This window comes from Ranitomeya imitator, chromosome 8 (assembly GCF_032444005.1).
Source record: "Ranitomeya imitator isolate aRanImi1 chromosome 8, aRanImi1.pri, whole genome shotgun sequence".
Classification (NCBI taxonomy): Eukaryota; Metazoa; Chordata; class Amphibia; order Anura; family Dendrobatidae; genus Ranitomeya; species Ranitomeya imitator.
In genome coordinates, this window is record NC_091289.1 from 90,623,566 (window position 1) to 90,646,254 (window position 22,689).

General features: G+C 47.3%; 1 protein-coding gene across 7 annotated transcripts in view; it reads left to right on the top strand.

The window, feature by feature from the left end:
- Positions 1 to 22,689, top strand: part of PDE4DIP (phosphodiesterase 4D interacting protein) — a 1,776,665-nt gene that overhangs the window by 953,850 nt on the left and 800,126 nt on the right. The gene's annotated exons all lie outside the window — the stretch shown is intronic.

Below are 22,689 nucleotides of genomic sequence, written 5' to 3' on the forward strand. Positions count from 1 at the left end.
TGCTGCTGAATGGGGGGCCCCGGAGGTGGGCCCTTAAAGGGTGGCAATCCTTGATTGCGTTCCATGCAGCTTGTGACCAGAGCGGAGCTGCAGGGATCCACGCCATCCTCCTTCGTGCCTGGCACTTCCTGTCTGAATCAGTGCGGCTGGATTACGTCATCATTTAGTGTGGCTGTTTCAGAGAGGAAGCTGCCAGGATATGCTGCGGCTGCTGGGAACATGCGGAGAGGTGAGTGGGTGCTCTGTGTGTGTGCGGCTGTGTGTGAGTGCCTGCGTGTGTGCGGCTGTGTGTATATCTATGTGTGTCCCTGCGTGTGTGTGCCTGTGTGTGCCTGCGTGTGTGTGCGGCTATGTGTGTGTCTGTGTGTGCGTCTCTGCTTGCCTCTGTGTGTGCAGCTGTGTGTGTGGGGGAGGCAATGATGATGATGGTACTGGAGGCAATGATGATGGTGGTGGGGGCAACGATGATGGCGCTGGAGGCAATGATGATGGTGGTGGGGCAATGATGATGGTAATGATGATGATGGTGCTGGAGGCAATGATGATGGTGGTGGGGGCAATGATGATGGTGCTGGAGGCAATGATGATGGTGGTGGGGGCAATGATGATGGTGCTGGAGGCAATGATGATGGTGGTGGGGCAATGATGATGGTGCTGGAGGCAATGATGAGGTGGTGGGGCAATGATGATGATGTTGGTGGGGCAATGATGATGATGATGGTGGTGGGTAAGCAATGATGATGGTGCTGGAGGCAATGATGATGGTGGTGCTGGAGGCAATGATGATGGTGGTGGGGGCAATGATGATGATGGTGCTGGAGGCAATGATGATGGTGGTGGTGGTGGGGGCAATGATGAATGATGGTGGTGGGGCAATGATGATGATGGTGCCGGAGGCAATGATGATGGTGGTTGGGGCAATGATGATGGTGGTGGGGCAATGATGATGGTGGTGGGGGCAATGATGATGGTGCTGGAGGCAATGATGATGGTGCTGGAGGCAATGATGATGGTGGTGGGGGCAATGATAATGATGATGGTGGTGGGGGCAATGATGGTGGTGGGGGAAGCAATGATGGTGGTGAGGGAGGCAATGATGATGATGGTGGTGGGGAAGCAATGATGGTGGTGGGGGAGACAATGATTGTGGTGGTGGGGGAGGCAATGATGATGGTGGTGGGGAAGAAAGCAGTGATGGTTGTGGTGTAAAGGACACTGGTAGTGGGGGAGGAGGCAATGATGGAGGTGGTAATGAGTACAATGGTGGAGCATTATACCCTTTCAGAGGGGCTGCATTATACCCTATGAGGGGGCTACATTATAATTCTGTGGGGGGCTGCATTATTCTCTGAGGGGGCTACATCATACTATATGAGGGGAGCTGCATTATGCCCTATGAGGAGCTACAGTATATTCTACGGGGGGCTGCCTTATGAGGGGTTGGCATTATACTATGTGGGGGCTACATTATATTCTGTGAAGGGGCTGCATTTTATTATATGTGGGGCCTGCATTATTCTCTCAGGTGGCTACATCATACTATATGAGGGGTGCTGCATTATGCCCTATGAGGGGGCTACAGTATATTCTATGGGGGGCTGCCTTATGAGGGGGTTGCATTATACTCTGAGGGGCTACATTATATTTTGTGGACGGGCTGCATTATGCCATATGAGGGAGCTACATTATATTCTATGGGGGGCTGCATTATACTTTATGAGGGGGTTGCATTATATTTTGTGGGGTGCTGTATTATACCCTATGAGGGGGGCTGCATTATATTCCATGAGGGAGGCTACATTTTATTCTATGAGGGAACTGCTTTATATTCTATGAGGGAGCTGCATTATATTCTATGGGGTCTGCATTATATTCTGTGGGAGGCTACATTATATTCTATGAGGGGGGCTACTTTATATTCTATGAGGGGCTACCCCAACCCCTGCTACATAATTAAAATGTGTACTACCTTATATTATGCCCTCATATTAGCGTGCTTTGCTACACAATTGATGGTCTTGAATTTATTTCTATGTAGCTACATAGTGGGCCCCAAGAATGATTTTCTCTGGTGGGCCCAAGGTGCTCAGTCCGACGCTGGACTCAAGCACTTCTTTAAAATAAAATTTAACTGAAACAGTTCTAGGGCAACTGTTGCTACGACAAAAGAAAGGACCAGGGATGAATCCCCTACATTTTAACCAACCTTCCACATTGCTAACTGAATCTGCTAACTTCAATGCTAATCATTGCTAACTAAAGAATCTGGACAACGAAAAAGAGTGACCGATGCACCTCTACCACACTGGTCCAACTTGGATTTTCGCATGAAAATCAACATATTAGATGCGGAAACCTGGTCATCCGACAAACGCAAACAAAGTCTGCGGGAAGCCAAAACCAATTCAATGACCCGGAGTGCAGCAAAAAACGCCATGAAGAAAGCCACGTGAAAGAGAGCAACTTCGTAATCATCACGACATACCTTCACTAAAGCATTGCACAACCTGACTATCAGGGTATCTGTAATGGGACGACGACCATCAGGGGCAAAAGAAGACTTCTTGAACCTTTTATAGCCTGTTTCACTATAAATAAATCGGTCAACCCGGCTTCACCATGAAGACGTAAAAAAAAGGAAATCCCCGCTAAAGTCTTCTGAATATATGAAACTTACTGATTCTGGCCAATTAGGAATTCGAAAAAAGCATAAAACTGACTCAGGAGTGCGCCTCAGTAAGGGAAAGCCATACCTTTTACAAAGGTTGCCCCATGCTTTCCTGGAGGAGGAATAAGACTCCAAGGTAGAGTTGAGCGACTTTTCCTTTTTTCGGATTGAGTCGGGTTTCGCGAAACCCGACTTTGTCAAAAGTCGGGTCGGCTGAAATCGGCCGATTATTGCGAAAAGTTGGGGGCCGACTGAAACACGAAACCCAATGCAAGTCAATGGGGAATCAAAGTCGGCAGTGAGTGGAGGACAGTAAAAAACACCTACAGTGCCCATTTTAATGCCAAAAACATCAATTCTTATTACTTAAGCTTGTCAATCTTAATTTACTTTATAATAATAGTTAGGCATTGAAAACTGGGGGTCATTTGGCTAAAGTTGTGGGGGGGTAGGGCTGGCTCAATATTTTCGTGGGCCCAGGAAACGCGGAATACGTCACGGCGGTGGAGCAGGGAGAGGTAATTATTTCAACTTTGCAAGTGCTGTAACATAGTAACATAGTTAGTAAGGCCGAAAAAAGACATTTGTCCATCCAGTTCAGCCTATATTCCATTATAATAAATACCCAGATCTACGTCCTTCTACAGAACCTAATAATTGTATGATACAATATTGTTCTGCTCCAGGAAGACATCCAGGCCTCTCTTGAACCCCTCGACTGAGTTCGCCATCACCACCTCCTCAGGCAAGCAATTCCAGATTCTCATTGCCCTAACAGTAAAGAATCCTCTTCTATGTTGGTGGAAAAACCTTCTCTCCTCCAGACGCAAAGAATGCCCCCTTGTGCCCGTCACCTTCCTTGGTATAAACAGATCCTCAGCGAGATATTTGTATTGTCCCCTTATATACTTATACATGGTTATTAGATCGCCCCTCAGTCGTCTTTTTTCTAGACTAAATAATCCTAATTTCGCTAATCTATCTGGGTATTGTAGTTCTCCCATCCCCTTTATTAATTTTGTTGCCCTCCTTTGTACTCTCTCTAGTTCCATTATATCCTTCCTGAGCACCGGTGCCCAAAACTGGACACAGTACTCCATGTGCGGTCTAACTAGGGATTTGTACAGAGGCAGTATAATGCTCTCATCATGTGTATCCAGACCTCTTTTAATGCACCCCATGATCCTGTTTGCCTTGGCAGCTGCTGCCTGGCACTGGCTGCTCCAGGTAAGTTTATCATTAACTAGGATCCCCAAGTCCTTCTCCCTGTCAGATTTACCCAGTGGTTTCCCGTTCAGTGTGTAATGGTGATATTGATTCCCTCTTCCCATGTGTATAACCTTACATTTATCATTGTTAAACCTCATCTGCCACCTTTCAGCCCAAGTTTCCAACTTATCCAGATCCATCTGTAGCAGAATACTATCTTCTCTTGTATTAACTGCTTTACATAGTTTTGTATCATCTGCAAATATCGATATTTTACTGTGTAAACCTTCTACCAGATCATTAATGAATATGTTGAAGAGAACAGGTCCCAATACTGACCCCTGCGGTACCCCACTGGTCACAGCGACCCAGTTAGAGACTATACCATTTATAACCACCCTCTGCTTTCTATCACTAAGCCAGTTACTAACCCATTTACACACATTTTCCCCCATCCCCCAGCTGTGATCCTGAGCAAGCAGGGGGGCCCACTTGTTGGCACTGGCACAGGGCCCCTCATAGTACGGCAGTGTGTATGACGGTGGGTGGTGCCTCCCACTGTCAGAGACACTTTTGCATACTATGAGGGGCCCTGTGCTAATGATGTCGCCAACGAGTATGCCCCCCACCTGATGAAGGAACCTGCACTTTCATCTGCACCTTCCTCTTTGTCCCCGTGTAAGGTGGTATAGTATGCGGGAAGGGGAACCTGACTTTCAGCAGGGTTAGATTCAAGCTGTGTAGAGTGCAAGGGAAATGTATTGGTCTGGGTCAATGTACCAGCAGACTCATCTAGCAGTGGCTGGGCAATGGGCAGGATGAGGAGGAAACACAGTTTGTAGGCCCAAATAATAAAGTAGGCTAAATGCAGTTCAAAATGGGTAACGGGACTAAACAGGCGGCATTGCTTTGTTCAGTGCAGGACAACTGTAATGAGTGGCAGACACAGTTAGTAGGCCCAAGTAATAAAGTGGGATTAAATGCAGTTAAAAAATGGTAACAGGACTAAACATGCGGCATTGCTTTGTTCAGTGGAGAACAACTGTAATGAGTGGCAGACACAGTTAGTAGGCCCAAGTAATAAAGTGGGCTAAATGCAGTTAAAAAATGGTAACAGGACTAAACAGGCGGCATTGGTTTGTTCAGTGGAGGAGGACAACTGTAATGAGTGGCAGACACAGTTAGTAGGCCCAAATAAGAAAGTGGGCTTAATGCAGTTAAAAAATGGTAACAGGACTAAACAGGCGGCATTGCTTTGTTCAGTGGAGGACAACGGTAATGAGTGGCAGACACAGTTAGTAGGCCCAAAAAATAAAGTGGGCTAAATGCAGTTAAAAAATGGTAACAGGACTAAACAGGCGGCATTGCTTTGTTCAGTGGAGGACAACTGTAATGAGTGGCAGACACAGTTAGTAGGCCCAAGTAATAAAGTGGGCTAAATGCAGTTAAAAAATGGCAGCAGGACTAAACAGGCGGCATTGCTTTTTTCAGTGGCGGACAACTGTAACGAGTGGCAGACACAGTTGGTAGGCCCAAATAATAAAGTGGACTAAATGTCTGCCAAAAAATAGTTCATAAATAAACAGGTGGCATAGCTAGGTACTGGGGTGGGCTCCTCTGCTGAGTAGCAGACAGTGGTAGTAGGCGCAAAGTATTAACTGGTCTAAATGGAGGCCAGGGTCACTGTATATTTTAACTATAATCTATAATTTCAACAAATTTGTATTGGCAGTGCCATTGAAGTATTTAACAGCACAGACTACACAGTGGTGGAGCAGGGAGAGATAATAATAAATAATAATAATAATTTTATTTATATAGCGCCAACATATTCCGCAGCGCTTTACAAATTATAGAGGAGACTTATACAGACAATAGACATTACAGCATAACAGAAATCACAGTTCAAAATAGATACCAAGAGGAATGAGGGCCCTGCTCGCAAGCTTGCAAACTATGAGGAAAAGGGGGAGACACGAGAGGTGGATGGTAACAATTGCTTTAGTTAGTCGGACCGGCCATAGTGTAAGGCTCAGGTGTTTATGTAAAGCTGCATGAACCAGTTAACTGCCTAAGTATGTAGCAGTATAGACACAGAGGGCTAATAACTGCATAAAGTGTGTGAGAACATGTTGCGAGGAACCTGATTATGTTTTTGTTTTGTTTTTTGAATGGGCCACACAGGGATAGTTAGGTTAATGCGTTGAGGTGGTAGGCCAATCTGAACAAATGAGTTTTTAGGGCACGCTTAAAACTGTGGGGATTGGGGATTAATCGTATTAACCCAGGTAGTGCAGTCCAAAGAATCGGCGCAGCACGTGTAAAGTCTTGGAAACGGAATGGGAGGTTCTGATTATTGAGGATGCTAACCTGAGGTCATTAGCGGAGCAGAGGGCACGGGTAGGGTTGTAGACTGAGACCAGAGAGGAGATGTAGGGTGGTGCTGAGCCATGGAGAGCTTGTAGATGAGGGTAACATAGTAACATAGTAAGGCCGAAAAAAGACATTTGTCCATCCAGTTCAGCCTATATTCCATCATAATAAATCCCCAGATCTACGTCCTTCTACAGAACCTAATTGTATGATACAATATTGTTCTGCTCCAGGAAGACATCCAGGCCTCTCTTGAACCCCTCGACTGAGTTCGCCATCACCACCTCCTCAGGCAAGCAATTCCAGATTCTCACTGCCCTAACAGTAAAGAATCCTCTTCTATGTTGGTGGAAAAACCTTCTCTCCTCCAGACGCAAAGAATGGCCCCTTGTGCCCGTCACCTTCCTTGGTATAAACAGATCCTCAGCGAGATATTTGTATTGTCCCCTTATATACTTATACATGGTTATTAGATCGCCCCTCAGTCGTCTTTTTTCTAGACTAAATAATCCTAATTTCGCTAATCTATCTGGGTATTGCAGTTCTCCCATCCCCTTTATTAATTTTGTTGCCCTCCTTTGTACTCTCTCTAGTTCCATTATATCCTTCCTGAGCACCGGTGCCCAAAACTGGACACAGTACTCCATGTGCGGTCTAACATGGTAGTAGTAGTTTTGTACTGGATTCTTGAGTGGATGGGTAACCAGTGTAATGACTGGCACAAGGTAGAGGCATCGGTGTAACGGTTGGTGAGGAATATGATCCTGGCTGCAGCATTCAGGACAGATTGGAGCAGGGAGAGTTTGGTAAGAGGCCAATTAGTAGAGAGTTACAATAGTCCAGTCGAGAATGAATAAGTGAAACAGTAAGAGTTTTTGCAGAGTCGAAAGTAAGAAAAGGGTGAATTCTAGAAATGTTTTTGAGATACAGATAAGAAAAGCGAGCCAGTGATCGGATGTGGGGGGTGAATGAAAGCTCGTCATCAAGTATGACCCCAAGGCAGCGGGCATCTTGCTTTGGAGTAATGGTGGAACCACACGGAGATGGCAATGTCAGGCAAAGGTAGGTTAATAGAGGGAAAAAACACGAGGAGTTCAGTTTTTGAGAGGTTCAGTTTCAGATAGAGGGAGGACATGATGTTAGAGACAGCGGTAAGACAATCACTGGTGTTTACTAAAAAGGTCGGCGTGATAACAGGAGAAGAAGTGTATAATTGGGTGTCATCAGCATAGAGATGGTACTGGAAACCAAATCTACTGATTGTTTGTCCAATAGGGGCAGTATACATAGAGAAAAGGATGGGGCCTAGGACTGATCCTTGAGGAACCCCAACAGTAAGGTGAGAGGAGGAGGAACTAGCAAAAGATACAGTGAAGGAGCGGTTAGAGAGATAGGAGGAGAACCAGGAGAGAACGGTGCCCTTGAAGCCGATGGAGCGGAGCATAGTGAGGAGGAGCTGATGATTCACAGTGTTGAATGCTGCGGAGAGATCCAAGAGAATTAGCATGGAGTAATGACCATTAGATTTAGCTGTTAGTAGATCATTAGAGACTTTAGTGAGGGCAGTTTCAGTAGAGTGTAAAGAGCGGAAACCAGATTGAAGAGGGTCGAGAAGAGAGTATCTGAGAGATAGCGGGTAAGACGGGAGTGGACCAGGCGTTCGAGGAGTTTAGAGATGAAGGGAAGATTAGAGACAGGTTTATAATTAGCGGCACAGTTTTGATCGAGGGATGGTTTTTTAAGTAATGGATGTATGATGGCATGCTTAAATGAGGAAGGAAAAATACCGGAAGTGAGAGAAAGGTTGAATATTTTTGTTAGGTGAGAGGTGACAGCCGGGGAAAGGGACTGGAGGAGATGTGACGGAATGGGGTCACTGGTGCAAGTGGTTGGGCGAGAAGATGCAAGGAGCCTGATTATTTCTTCTTCTGTAACTGGTTCAAAGTGAGAGAGTGAACTAGATGCAGTGGGGGAGGGAGGACAGTGCATGGTATGAAGAGATTGGAAGATGATTTCCTGTCGAATGTGGTCAATTTTTTCTTTGAAGTAATTGGCCAGATCGTCAGCGCGGAGATCCGTGGTTGGGGCCTGCACTCTTGGGTTGAGTAGGGACTGGAAGGTGTCAAAAAGACGTTTAGGGTTATTGGACAGTGAGGTGATGAGGGTGTTGAAATAGGTTTGTTTGGAGAGGTGAAGGGCAAAGTTGTATGTTTTTAGCATGAACTTATAATGGATGAAATCTTCGGGTAGATTAGATTTTCTCCACAGACGTCCAGCGCACCTGGAACACCGCTGTAGGAAACGTGTTTGCAGCGTGTGCCATGGTTGTCGCCATCTGTGCTGAGTTGTTTTATGTATAGGAGGTGCAGCTTCATCCAGGGCACTTTGCAGGGTTTCATTGTAATGCTTCAGAGCAGAATCAGGACATGAGATGGTGGAGATAGGGGTCAATGATGACTGCAAGTTCTTCATAAATTTCTGGGTGTTAATGGCCTGTATGTTTATAAGTGTGGAAAATGGGGGTGACCTGAGCGGGATGGCAGTCCTTGATGGAGAATGAAAGAAGGTTGTGGTCAGAGAGTGGGAGAGGGGAGTTTGTGAAATCATCCACTGAGCAAAGTCGGGAGAAGACTAAGTCGAGGGAGTTTCCATCTTCATGCGTTGGAGAGTTAGTATGCTGCGAGAGGCCAAAAGAGAAGCTTAGAGATAAAAGGTGAGAAGCAGATGGGGAGAGGGAGAAGCAATGGGGATGTTGAAATCACCCATGATGAGGGTGGGGGTGTCACAGGAGAGAAAGTATGGAAGCCAGGTGGCAAAGTGATCCAGGAACTGATGAGAGGGGCCAGGAGGACGATACACCACTGCCACTCGCATGTAGAAGGGGATATAGAGTCTGACGGCATGGACCTCAAAGGAAGGGAAGACAAGTGAGGGCACTTAGGGGATAACTTGGAAGGTACATTTGGGTGGAAGGAGCAGACCAATGCCTCCACCTGCTCTGTTGTCCGATCTTGGGGTATGAGAAAAGTGTAGTCCACCATGTGAAAGAGCAGCAGCAGCGTTGGTGTCTGCTTGCTGGATCCAGGTTTCAGTAAGAGCCAGGAGATTAAGAGAATTAGAAAGGAAGAAGTCATGGATGAAGGAGAGTTTATTACACACAGAGCAAGAATTCCAAAGGGCACAATTGAAAAAGACAGAAGGCATGCATGGAATATTAATAAGGTTAGCGGGGTTTCTGAGTGTAGCAGTTGGGAGGTTTGACTGGCTATAACATGGGGTTGGGAGAGATGTCTCCAGCGATTAGGAGGAGGATAGAAAGAGTGAGCACATGGTTAAGTGACTTGTGAGAGATAAGTATTGCAAGTGGTAGAGCGCTGTTCGATCTGGGGGGAACACTCTCGTGAGTGGCGGTACTGGCACAGGGCCCCTCATATTACGACTGTGTGTCTGACGTTGGTTGTGCACCACCACTGTCAGAGACACTTCATTGTACTATGAGGGACCCTGTGCCAGTGCCATCGCCCAAGAGTGGGCGCACCCACCTGTCCAGGCAAATGGCACTCGCACGGGTGCTTGCGCCAAGTGATGACCACGGTCCTTTGGGGGGAGTCAGCCCATTTAGGGAGGTATAAAAATGGCCTATGGTGGACATTCAGCAGCTGCTAATGGAGGAATTGGAGAAGTCAGTAAGAGGATGCCAAAAGCAAGACATTTTTCAGGCAAGCTACGTGTCAGCAGGAAAAGGTGGGGCAAAATAATTTAAAATCCATGATTGGTTCATTTTAATGAAGGTTAGATTATCAACATTCTGGGTTGCCAGACGTGTCCTATTTTCGGTCAGTATTGAACCAGCATCACTGAAGACTCTTTCTGATTGCACACTAGAAGTAGAACAAGCAAGCTCCTGTAATGCATATTCTGCCAATTCAGGCCAGGTGTCTATTTGACCTGTGAGGGAGAACATTGATAAGGGAGGAAAAGTAGTTTGTAACCATACTGGACAAATGCTGTCTCCTGTCACTTTGAAGCGATGCAGCAGTACCTGTCGTGTCAGCGGTCATTGCGAAATCACTCCACAACCTGGTCATAAAACCCCTCTGTCCAACGCCACTTCAGTTTTGTGCACCTCTAATACCTCTGCCATGTTGCTCCCTATGGCTCATGTGAGAACCACCACCGCCGCTGTGTGCTGGGAATGCCTGAACCAAACGGTCTACAAGAGTTGCTTGTTTGGTAGCCAATATTTGCTCAAGGTTCTCATGTGGCATGATATTTTGTAATTTTCCTTTATATCGTGGATCCAGGAGGCAGGCCAACCAGTAATAGTCATCGGTCATCATTTTGATAATGCGGGGGTCCCTTTTTAGGATACGCAAGGCATACTCAGCCATGTGGGCCAATGTTCCAGGTGTCAATTCACTGCTTGTGCTGGGTTGAGGAGCACTTTCTTGCATATCAACATCACTTGTGTCCCGCAAAAACCCTGTACCTGACCTTGCAATGCCACCAGTTTCTATTGCCCCCTGAGAAGCATCCTCCTCCCATAAATATTCATCCCCATCCTCCTCCTCCTCCTCTTCGTCCGCCACCTCGTCCAGGAGAGTTCCCTGAGCAGACAATGGCTGACTGTCATCAAGACTTCCCTCCTCCTCGGCTGCAGACACCAGCTCCTTAATGTGCGTCAAACGTTGCATCAGCAGACGCATTAGTGGGATGCTCGTGCTTATGATGGTGTCGTCTGCACTTACCAGCTGTGTGCATTCCTCAAAACACTGAAGGAATTGACAGAGGTCTTGGAGCTTCGACCACTGCACACCAGTCAATTCCATGTCTGCCATCCAACTGCCTGCCCGTGTATGTGTATCTGCAGCGCCCCAGAGTCCTGGTCGTTGCAGTAATGTTGCTCTGCCACTAAGGGGAGTGATGTTATCCAGGGAGGACCTGTCAGGGATGGGTTCCTGACAGGGGCCTAGCAGAACGAATAGAAAGCAACGGAACGGCGCCTGCACTACCTTGCGGCGGTATCGTAAGGAAGGACACGAAGAGAAGGATATTGTGGAAAGTGAGAAACAAGATCAAGCACAAAGGAGAGCCAGTAGGAGCCGTGCCCCGAGAACGACAACATCCTACTGAGGCGTGTAGCCAGTGACCGGAACACCGAGGAAGTAACTGACTCTATGCCTTACTTCAAATACCTCAGGACAGTTGATTATAGGTTGGCTGTCTACCAAAGATCACCTAAGCAGACATAGTGGGCAAGTGTGGAGAGGGGCGTCTCTGGGGTCCCACAATAGCTCCGAGCCTTCCCGTCAAACGGGTATGTCCTATCCAGATAAACTTGGGGGATGGAGAGAGAGAGAACGAGAAAGAACAAGAACACAAGTTGTGAGGACTATCCCGAATGCTCAGCAGGGAAGAACTACAACACACAGGCGCTAGTGGTAGGCACTGATTTCCACCTGCAAAGGGGACTCTGGATGTGCTTTCGGACCGGCCGGTCTCAGCCAGCCCTGTTAGCAGTGCTCTGGATTGCGGATCCTGAAGTCTTCAGTAAAAGGTAAAGAGACTGCAACCCTGTGTCCTCGTTATTGCCTGCGCCTCACATCATCGCCATCTACACTACTAGGAAGCCCTGGGGTTATACTTCACCTGTGGGAAGGAATACCATCTAGCTGCCATAACACCACCCCAGTGAGCCCCAAGCAGTGTCGGTCATCCTGACCGAATACCACAGGTGGCGTCACGAAACCTTAGCCGACTTTCATCACCCCTTTTATTGAATGCCCCTTAGCAGGGTCACTGACCGGGTCCAGCCACCGTGACAACCCCAGAACTGAGCCAGAGAGAACCGGTGCCAAGTAACCCGAGGCCCTACGTCTGGTGGCGCTCCAACTTGGTATCACGAACAGGATCGTACTTAAGCCTGAGGAATCAGGTCATGTTAGCCTTGGAACTGTGTTGGAATTGAGCTTGAACTGTGATTTATTGCAATGACTGTGCATTGCTGATTGCCGCAAAGATTCCCGCCAAAACCGCCGCCATTATAGCGCCACGAGGAGCGCAGAAGAAGAAGGGCGTGGAGTTGTGGGCGTGAAAGAGCTGAGAAGCGCGAAAAGTAATGGCCGCCCAGTCCAAGTATTTCTGTGTCTTGAGGACGTGTCCGTCAGCAGCCGAGGTCCGCCTCCTAATTCTGTATGGCGGGCGGAGACCGAAGAAACGAAACTATGACTCAGATGGAGTGGAACTGGAGGGCAGGGAAGGCCTATGGAAAAAGATGGCCCAGCCTAGATCCCCATCACCAGAGGATTATACCGGCATGCCACCGTTGGAGAAGATCGAGCCCGGGGAGCTGTCCGCGGAGCCTCCGCTGCCTGCACCAGATCTGGCGGCAGCCCCTGAGGAGTGGCGTGACACCGACAGGGCCCCCACCTGTGAGAGAACTCGGTGTCCAGACCGACCGGAGGTCGGTGTTCCGCCGACCTTGGACCCAACCTTCAACGCGGCTGGCAGAGTTCCGGAGTCCTCATCATACGACCCGGGATCGCGTGAGTGGGATCTTGGTCCCTTTCCCTGGGGGGATTATCGGAAGCATCTGATAGCCGAATATGCCAGAGACATGGAGCGAGAGGCCCGCGGTGAGCTGCTGGACGGGTTCCTACCAAAATGGGGAGTGGTAATTGTCCACCAGCCCCAAGGAGGGAAAGGTTTTGTCCAAGAGATCGGATCGTCGATAAGGGTCCACATCACCTAGGAGGTGTTGGAGTCTGGCCTGCGTGGCGACAGCAAAGGTCCCGTCCTGATGCCGGGGGATGCGGTAAGCTACTGCCGATACCAGAAGGGCCACGGCTGGTGGGCTCGGGACATCCAGCACTGTACCTCCGTACTGGTTGCTGCCAAGTCCTTGGAGGAGGAACGTGCTGAAGCGGCGGCAGCCGCTGCTGCCGTCCCTCGGATCGTCCACTGGACTCCCGTGATGCCGAAAATAGACTTTGATTTTAGCCTTCCCAGACCCCTCAGGCCTGCCTGCCCGGTCAGGCCCTGGCGGAGACCACCGGAGCAGGAATAAAACCTCGAAACTCCGACACCTGTATATAGGTGACTATTTACTGCTCCTTTTGTTACTAAACCCGTCTAGGGTTAATCCTTAAAGGGGTCCCTTCGTTTACCCGGGATCCCTATTGTTTTACATTTTTCCTTTTGCACAAGTTATCATTGTTTTCAAAGACTGCCGAATCATGGACGGTGAATGATTCACAAACTGTGTTGTAAATAGTTTGCACCTTCTTAAAGGTGCTCTCTACTGGTTTTACAAGGAAGGAAGACTTTGCGAAGAGACAATTCCAGATGACGACGTGGAAGATTCTTGAGTCTTGCAGTTCCTTAGTGACTTGATAAATGTTTGAACTACATAAGAGAAGACTGATCCTCCCTCTTTAAGGGAATGTTATTTTGTTGCCTTTTGATAATGATGCCTTAAGTAGTAAGATAGTGATAATGTTTGCATAGTAGATGCCATGTAGCTAGAAGAGCTAGAAAGTGAACCCGTAGGGGTTAGTGAGTCTGAGAACCATAGAGAGATGGTTGCTGTGGACCTAGAAGAAGAGAGGCAGTAGGCCTGGACGAATAGCCAGGCGGTCCTGAATCTGTGTGAAGTTAGAAGAAATAAAGAAAACGTTAGATTTGTACTGTAATGTTTTATAATAAGCCTTTAGTGGGTTCAGCTTATACACCCTTAAAGGAGAAGTTAAATTATTGTTCAACGATTTGCACTTAGTAGAATACCCGGCTGGGTAATAGAAAGTATTCATAGTCAGTAGCATAGAATGTTATTTAAAATATTTAAACATGTTTTTGTTTGTAACGTTCAAGTGACCTCACCTCCCATAAAGGGAAGTATTGTAATGTTTACATTGTTCAAAGCATTCCAAAAATTTTGTATGTCCTTTTCTAATAACTGTTGTTGTTCTTCTTTTCCCAGTCTGGGAGTACTGGATTTAACTGGGGGGGAGTGCAGCGCCCCAGAGTCCTGGTCGTTGCAGTAATGTCGCTCTGCCACTAAGGCAAGTGATGTTATGTCTGATTGCACTAAAGGAGTTCACCTGACCAGGTATCACAAGCACACATTACACTTCACACTCTGGCCATTAGGGGGAGCAAAAGGCACTATGTATTAGGCCCCTCCTCACATTGGAAAAACTAGAGGTCAGATAGGAAGTTAGGACAGAACGCAGCCTGGGAGAGTCCAGGGAGGACCTGTCAGGGGTGGGTTCCTGACAGGGGCCTAGCAGAACAAGTAGAAAGCAACGGAACCGCACCTGCACTACCTTGCGGCGTTATCCTAAGGAAGGACATGAAGAGAAGGATATTATGGAAAGTGAGAAACGAGATCAAGCACAAATGAGAGCCAGTAGGAGCCGTGCCCCGAGAATGGCAACATCCTACTGAGGCGCGTAGCCGGTGACCGGAACACCGAGGAAGTAACTGAGTCTATGCCTTACTTCAAATACCGGAGGTCAGTTGATTATAGGTTGGCTGTCTAACATACATCACCTAAGCAGACATAGGGGGCAAGCGTGGAGAGGGGCGTCTCTAGGGTCCCAGAATAGCTCCGAGCCTTCCCGTCAAACGGGTATGTCCTATCCAGATAAAATTGGAGGACGGAGAGAGAGAGAACGAGAAAGAACGAGAACAGAAGTTGTGAGGACTATCCCGAATGCTCAGCAGGGAAGAACTACAATACACAGGCGCTAGTGGTAGGCACTGATTTCCACCTGCAAAGGGAACTCTGGATGTGCTTTCGGACCGGCCGGTCTCAGCCAGCCCTGTTAGCAGTGCTCTGGATTGCGGATCCCGAAGTCTTCAGTAAAAGGTAAAGAGACTGCAACCCTGTGTCCTCGTTATTGCCTGCGCCTCACATCATCGCCACCTACACTACTGGGAAGCCCTGGAGATATACTTCACCTGTGGGAAGGAATACCACCTAGCTGCCATAACACCACCCCAGTGGGCCCCAAGTAGCGTCGGTCATCCTGACCGAATACCACAGGTGGCGTCACGAAACCTTAGCCGATTTTCATCACCCCTTTTATTGGACGCCCTTTAGCAGGGTCACGGCTGGCAACCACCGCCCACGGCCTCTTCCACGAGACTTCCTCATTTTTTGAAAAATCTAACCAAAATAACAACTATTATATGGTACTGTAAAACAAGGTGGTGTATATAAACTTGTTGAGAATTTAAATCTCCCTTTTTTGGGGGGGAGACTGAACCAAAACTCAGGCCCAGTATATATAACAACACAATCTAAGCGGCAGAAAGTGGCTGGCTGATATACGACAAAGTAACAGGACAGAAGTATATCCACTTTGTGAGAATTTGAATCTCACTTTTTTGGGAGGAGACTGAACCAAAACTCAGGCCCAGTATATACAGTATAACAACACAATCTAAGCAGCAGAGAGTGGCTGGCTGATATACGACAAAGTAACAGGACAGAAGTATATCCACTTTGTGAGAATTTGAATCTCACTTTTTTGGGAGGGGACTGAACCAAAAATCAGGCCCAGTGTATATAACAACACAATATAAGTGGCAGAAAGTGGCTGGTTGATATACAACAAAGTAACAGGACAGAAGTATATCCACTTTGTGAGAATTTGAATCTCACTTTTTTGGGGGGAGACTGAACCAAAACTCAGGCCCAGTGTATATAGCAACACAATCTAAGCGGCAGAAAGTGGCTGGCTGATATACGACAAAGTAACAGGACAGAAGTATATCCGCTTTGTGAGAATTTGAATCTCATTTATTGGGGGGGAGACAGAACCAAAACTCAGGCCCAGTGTATAAAACAACACAATGTAAGTGGCAGAAAGTGGCTGGAAGATATGAAAAAATTCAAGGACTGTAGTACAATTTCAATCTCCCTACAATGATCTCAGAAAAAGTATGGCAGCAATAAAAAGGACTGCTGCACACAAAAGTGTGGACAAATAAACAAGATAACTGTGCAGAAAGGAGCAACAGGATTCTTGCTTTAAAAAAAGCAGTTGGTTTGCACAACAGCGTGCAAAGAGCAATGCAGCTATCAGGGAGCCTTATAAAGCCTAATAAGCTACAGAGCTGATGCACAAAAATATAGCCTCCACTGTCCCTGCAAAGAAAAGGTGGTGTTGGACAGTGGAAATCGCTACAGCACAAGAAGTTTCGGGGGTTAATCTTCCCTCCCTAACTATATCCCTTCTTCTGATGAAGCTGCAGCAACCTCTCCCTATACTAACATCGGCAGAAGTAAGATGGTGGTCAGCATGCACGCCCCTTTATAGCCCCTGTGACGCTGCAGAAAGCAAGCCAATCACTGTAGTGCCCTTCTCTAAGATGGTGGGGACCGAGACCTATGTCATCACGCTGCCCACACTCTGCGTCCTCCTTCATTGGCTGAAAAATGGCGCTGAAAGCATCATACGAAACACGACTTTGGCGCGAAGATCGCCGACCTCATGGCCGATCCCACACTAGGATCGGGTCGGGTTTCCTGAAACCCGACTTTGCTGAAAGTCGGCGATTTTTGAATTTGTCCGATCCGTTTCGCTCAACCCTACTCCAAGGTGTTAGCGGCCACATAACTAGCAAACAATTCGGATATCTTGGTCAAGTAAGGGACCACCATTGGGACAGAAACGGATAACCTTCCTGAGCTCCACCTGGAAATTACTCTCGAAAATCCGATAGACGCTGATGAGACAACAATTGAACAGGTAAATGACGATTCTGTTCATATAAAATAGCCTTCAACCAAATATTAGCTTTCAAACACTGTAAAACAATTTGCCTAAGGAGATCAGAGGCCCATGAGTTCTTACAAGTCTAAATGTTAATGGCAAAAACCAACCCCTTACTGTGAGACTGAAAAAAATTCTCAAATATGATAATTTCGAAGACTAAATAAATAAATAAATACACCAAGATACATAACAACTTGGAGACTAATTTGTTAGAAGTAATACCTTTCAAAACCAAGTCGGGTGCCAAGAAGCAGCACACCATTCACGATCATAAATTACACCAAAGCCAATCTCACTGACTGCAGTAAACAAAGAGATGGAAAATGAATCTTGAAAGGCGTGTTGCCAATGAGAGCAAGAAATGCCATTGTAATTGTCTAGAAATTGAGACCAAAACAAAAGATTCGATTTCAACGAACTTGTCAACTGCGTATGTGAACCCGGGGAGTTAACACCAACTGGGGCATCATATATTCCCCGCAAGAATACCCTACCCATTGGAATAATGCATACTGCAACTTTAAATAGGCCTAGATAGGACTGCAATTGCAGCAGTGTCACTTTTCACTGAGACAATAAAAACTGTACCGAAGCCTTTTGCAACTTAGCATCCGTCAAACTGCACGTCATATGTTCAGAATCAATCAAGATTCCCAGAAATTCCAACCGATGACACGGCAATACTCTTTTATCCTCTAACGGTATGCCAAAAAATTCCATCTGTGAAATAAATTTGTCCAACAAACTATGACAGCCTGAAGAGGAAAAAGGGGAGATAAACAAAAAGTCATCTAAGTAATGAAGAATAAAACAGTTGTTAACTTCCTGCTGAACGCACCATTGTAAAAACGTGTAAACCAAAAGATTGATACACAATACACAGTGTGTCATAGATTACACCTGTGCCCTTATGGGGGATTCATAAACTGCAAAATCCCATGCAATAAAATATTAAATCATACAAACAAATACTGCACAAAGCGGGATTTATACCAAAAAACATAATTTTATTAATTCAAGTCAATAATAAAATGGTACCTAACAAGAGGGGATAATCTGAAGGTGACAACTACATGGGGCCGCAGATCAGAGGCTATAAACATGCAAGAAAATAGTGATAATGTCCACAATGGGGATTACCATATACAAGTAATGGATTCATTAACATGAAAATGAGTTCCAATCAGCTGGTTACAAAGCATCCAGCCAACAAAAGCCAAGGCAGACATGAGCGATAATAAACAATATAAAGCATATACGTATTACCTCGGACCTGCGGCGCCACCACCCCTACGCGCGTTTCGGCGTGCGTGCCTTCTTCCGGGGGAGTGGCGTCGTCAGGTCTTGCTGTAGTATATATATAAGAGGCCACCCAATAGGGTTCAGTACTCGCAGTGACGTTCAATACTGGCCGTAAATCGGCGCATGCCCAGTCGGGACAAGAAGCGTCCACATCACTGAGTGCGTCATCGCCATGTGGCCAAGCTGGAAACCACACCCACATAGACGCGGTCAGTTCCCCGCCCGCACAGGATGTTACAGGCGATAAAGACGCTGTCAGCGATGGTAAGCTGAACGGCACAATGGGCATGCGCACAGGCCAGATGAAGGGAAACAGGAACTACTTTATTATAATTATAAAGACGTAGCAAAAAGAGGGTAATGAACCACTCACTGAAAAAATTGGATGCCCAAAGAATTATGTATAAATAGCAAAAAGGGAAACCTAAAATATAACATTTAATAAATACTAATTAAAAAACTATACGACACAACAATACATATAATGACAAACTCATGTATTGACCAACAGGTCAGTCAGACAGGGAACTGATAAACAGTCCAAAGAGAAAAGATCAGTAGTAAATTTGGAACCCTACACAACCTTCAGGGCTTATTATCATAATATGCACCCAGTCAAGTAAAGCAGAGGAAACCAACAAAACAAATATATACTACTGTGAAAAAAATATATAACTTGAGGTTCTATATAAGGTGAACGGGGAAAATACCACCATCTATCACCAATGAGAAACCTTCAAATACATGGGGATACACATAGAGCTATTGGAACAATCTCACCCAAATGTGATGCTGCAGCATGTTGAAATGTGTTCCCCATGTCAAGATCAGAGTCCTATGGATCAGGTTCCGACCATCTAGGATCCGTTGGACTCCCGGACCACTTCCTGCGTTAAAGACCACCTCCCTACGCGTTTCATCTCAGGGAAGAATCCTCAGGGGACACGGCAGTCAGTACGTGGTCAGGATGAGAGGCTCCCTGGAGATTTTTTGTCTCGGTTGAGCACTCCATCAAATCCTGACCACGTACTGACTGCCGTGTCCCCTGAGGATTCTTCCCTGAGATGAAACGCGTAGGGAGGTGGTCTTTAACGCAGGAAGTGGTCCGGGAGTCCAACGGATCCTAGATGGTCGGATAAAATAGATTTTAGTGTTAAATCAGATGATCTAAGAGCTAGATTCATGGCAAGGGGGTACCCTGATCGGATGCTTAGGGAGGCTTTTCATCATGCACAAAAAGCAAAGAGGCAGGACCTATTGACACCACAGAGTAAAAAGGACAATGTAAATAAACAAACTCGCCTCATAACAACCTTGGAAAATGGGGCACAAATTATTAGAAACATTGTCACAAAACATTGGAATGTCCTCCAGGTGGATGGAGAATTTGTGGATGTCATTGGGACCTCGCCACAAATCACTTACAGAAAAAGCAGATCACTGAATGACAGACTGGTGCACAGTCACTTTTCAACATCAAAGGGAGTCCCCTCTTCCGTTTCGGGCTGGACCTCATAAACAGGACCCCCTTTGCCGAGCCGCCGCTTCACTCGGTACGGCATTTTCTCCCACCGGTACTCTAGTTTGTTGTCTGGGCGCTTTTCCCTCACTAAGACTCTGTCTCCAGGCCGCAGGGCTGTCCCCTTTTGAGGAGCTACCTGGGGATGCTCCAATTCTTGCAGCCGGTTCTGCACTAGACGTTGAATTGTCCGCAGCCGACGACGATGTTCTTGAGCCCAGGAGTACACCCCCCATCCGTGGGTAGTCCTCCTCGGGTTCCAGCGCCAGCTCTGCCAGCCCCTTCCCGGGTCGGCCAAAAAACAAAGAGTAGGGGGTGAATCCGGTGGTGCTGTGTTTCCGATTGTTATACGCCAACACCAATTCAGGGACGGACTCAGTCCACTTCGCCTTCTGGTCCTCTTCCAGGGTCCTCAGCATTTGAATCAGAGTGCGGTTAAATCTTTCACAAGCCCCATTCCCCTGTGGATGATAAGGGGTGGTCCGGGACTTATCGATTTTGTACAGCTGGTGCAGCTCCTCCATCACTCTTCCGAGGAAGCAGGCCCCTTGATCAGAATGGATGCACTTGGGACACCCGTACACCTGTATGAAGTGTTTGCAGATTGCGTGAGCAGCAGACTCGGAAGTCTGGTGCCGCGTGGGCGTCAATACGGCAAATTTAGTAAAGTGGTCTATCATCACTAAACAATGCTCATAACCTTGGTGTGCTGGTCCAATTGTCAAGTAATCTATTGCCAGTAGGTCCATGTGGCCAGAAGACCTCACCGTCTCTGTGGGAGCTCGTTGTTCTGGTGGTTTGACCAGCTCACAACTTCTGCATTGCTGACATACTTTCTCCACAATGTTCCTTAAGTGGGGATGATAAAATAGGCGCTGTAACCACTGGAAAGTTTTTTCTGGCCCAAAGGGTGCTCCTTTCTCATGTGCTTCCTTAGCCACCTGGTCTATCAAGGACGAGGGAATCACCGTCTTCCATACAAGACTGAGTTCTGTTTGCAAGAATACCTTCCGGTACAGGATACCATCCCGCAACTGGAGCCTCTCCCACTGGCGTAGCATCTTCAGTAGTTCAGGTGACATGGACCTCCTCTCGTGCCGCTTGGGCATTTGTTCAGACACGACCCACCTTCTCAGCTGAGCTAGCTCCGGATCCTCCTGTTGCACTCGGACCCACTCATCACGGGGCTGCTCCAGCAAATTCACACAGGCCTCTTACTGTTCAATTTCCCGCACCGCTGCCACCGTCCTGGCAGTCTCTCCAAAACCTGGAAGCTCCACATCTTCCAGTTCTTCATTCTGGCTGGTTGCTGGTTTGTGATAGTTTACTCGGGAGAGGGCATCCGCATGAATATTCTCAGCTCATCTTTTATATGAAATTCTGTATCGGAACTTGGCCATTCGGGCTACCCAACGTTGTTCTAGGGCACCTAACTTGGCATTCTCGAGATGGGCCAACGATTTTTTATTGGTGCGTACATGAACTTCTGAGCCAGCCAGATATTCCGCAAACTTCTCAGTCATTTCCCACACCAGCGCCAACAACTCCAGCTTAAATGAACTGTAGTTTTCTGGATTCCTTTCTGAGTCATGCAAAGACCGACTGGCGTATGCGATGACGCGCTCTTTCCCATCCTGCATCTGCGATAGTACGGCTCCCATCAGTGTGCAAGATGAATGGATGTGTGAAGTCAGCGTAGGCCAGCACGGGGGCCTCTGTCAAAGCCTTCTTCAAAGCCAAGAATGCCTCCTCCTGACGCTTCCCCCACTGTATGTTCCTGTTTTTGGCGCAAGAGGGCACTCCCCTCAGCAACTCCTGGAGTGGATTAGCAAGGCGGGTAAAGTCTTTTACAAAGCGTCTGAAGTATCCTGTGAGTCCCAGGAATGCATACACATCTTTAACAGTTTTTGGAGTTGGCCATTCTTGTACCGCAGCGATCTTCTCCTGGGAAGGCCTCACCCCCTCAGCGGAGACAACGTGTCCCAAGTATTCAATCTCTGTGCGGAAGAGGTGACATTTCTGGGGTTTCACTTTCAAGCCATACTTCTGTAGCCGACTCAGAACTTGCTCTAGTCTCTGCCGATGCTCCTCAATGGTGGGGGCAAAGACGATGATATCATCCAAGTAGATCAAAGTGGCTTCAAAGTTCAGGTCTCCCAGACATCTCTCCATGAGTCGCTGAAATGTTCCTGGGGCGTTTGCTAGGCCGAAGGGCATCCGGTCGAACTCATACAGTCCCATCGGAAGGATGAAAGCCGTCTTGGCTCGGTCTTGCTCAGACATGGGCACCTGCCAGTAGCCGCTGGCCAAGTCTAACGTGGAGAAATATCTGGCATTCCCTAGTGCCATCAGGGACTCATCTATTCTGGGCAGTGGGTATGAGTCCCGCACTGTGCAAGCGTTGAGCCGGCGATAGTCCACACAGAAACGCAAGGACCCATCTTTCTTTCTCACCAAGACTATAGGGGCAGCCCACGGGCTTTGACTCTCACGTATAACTCCCTTCTTCAGCATGTGTGACAGCATTCCCTTCACCTCCTGGTACATCTGTGGGGGTATTTTGCGGTACCGTTCCCGGATTGGTGCCGCATCCCCGGTGGGTATCGCGTGGGTGATGGCCATGGTACGTCCAAAGTCATCTTCATCTTTGGCGAACGCATCCTGAAATTTCCCCAATACGGCTTTCACCTGAGGTACCTGCTGCGGAGTAAGTTCTGAGAGCTCCGCCCTCATGCGTTCCAGTATCTGGCACCCTTCTTGCAGTAATCTGGGGTCCGGCGCTGCCTCCGCTTTGACGGTCACCAGCCACAGATCTTCTGGCCTTGCTGTCAGCT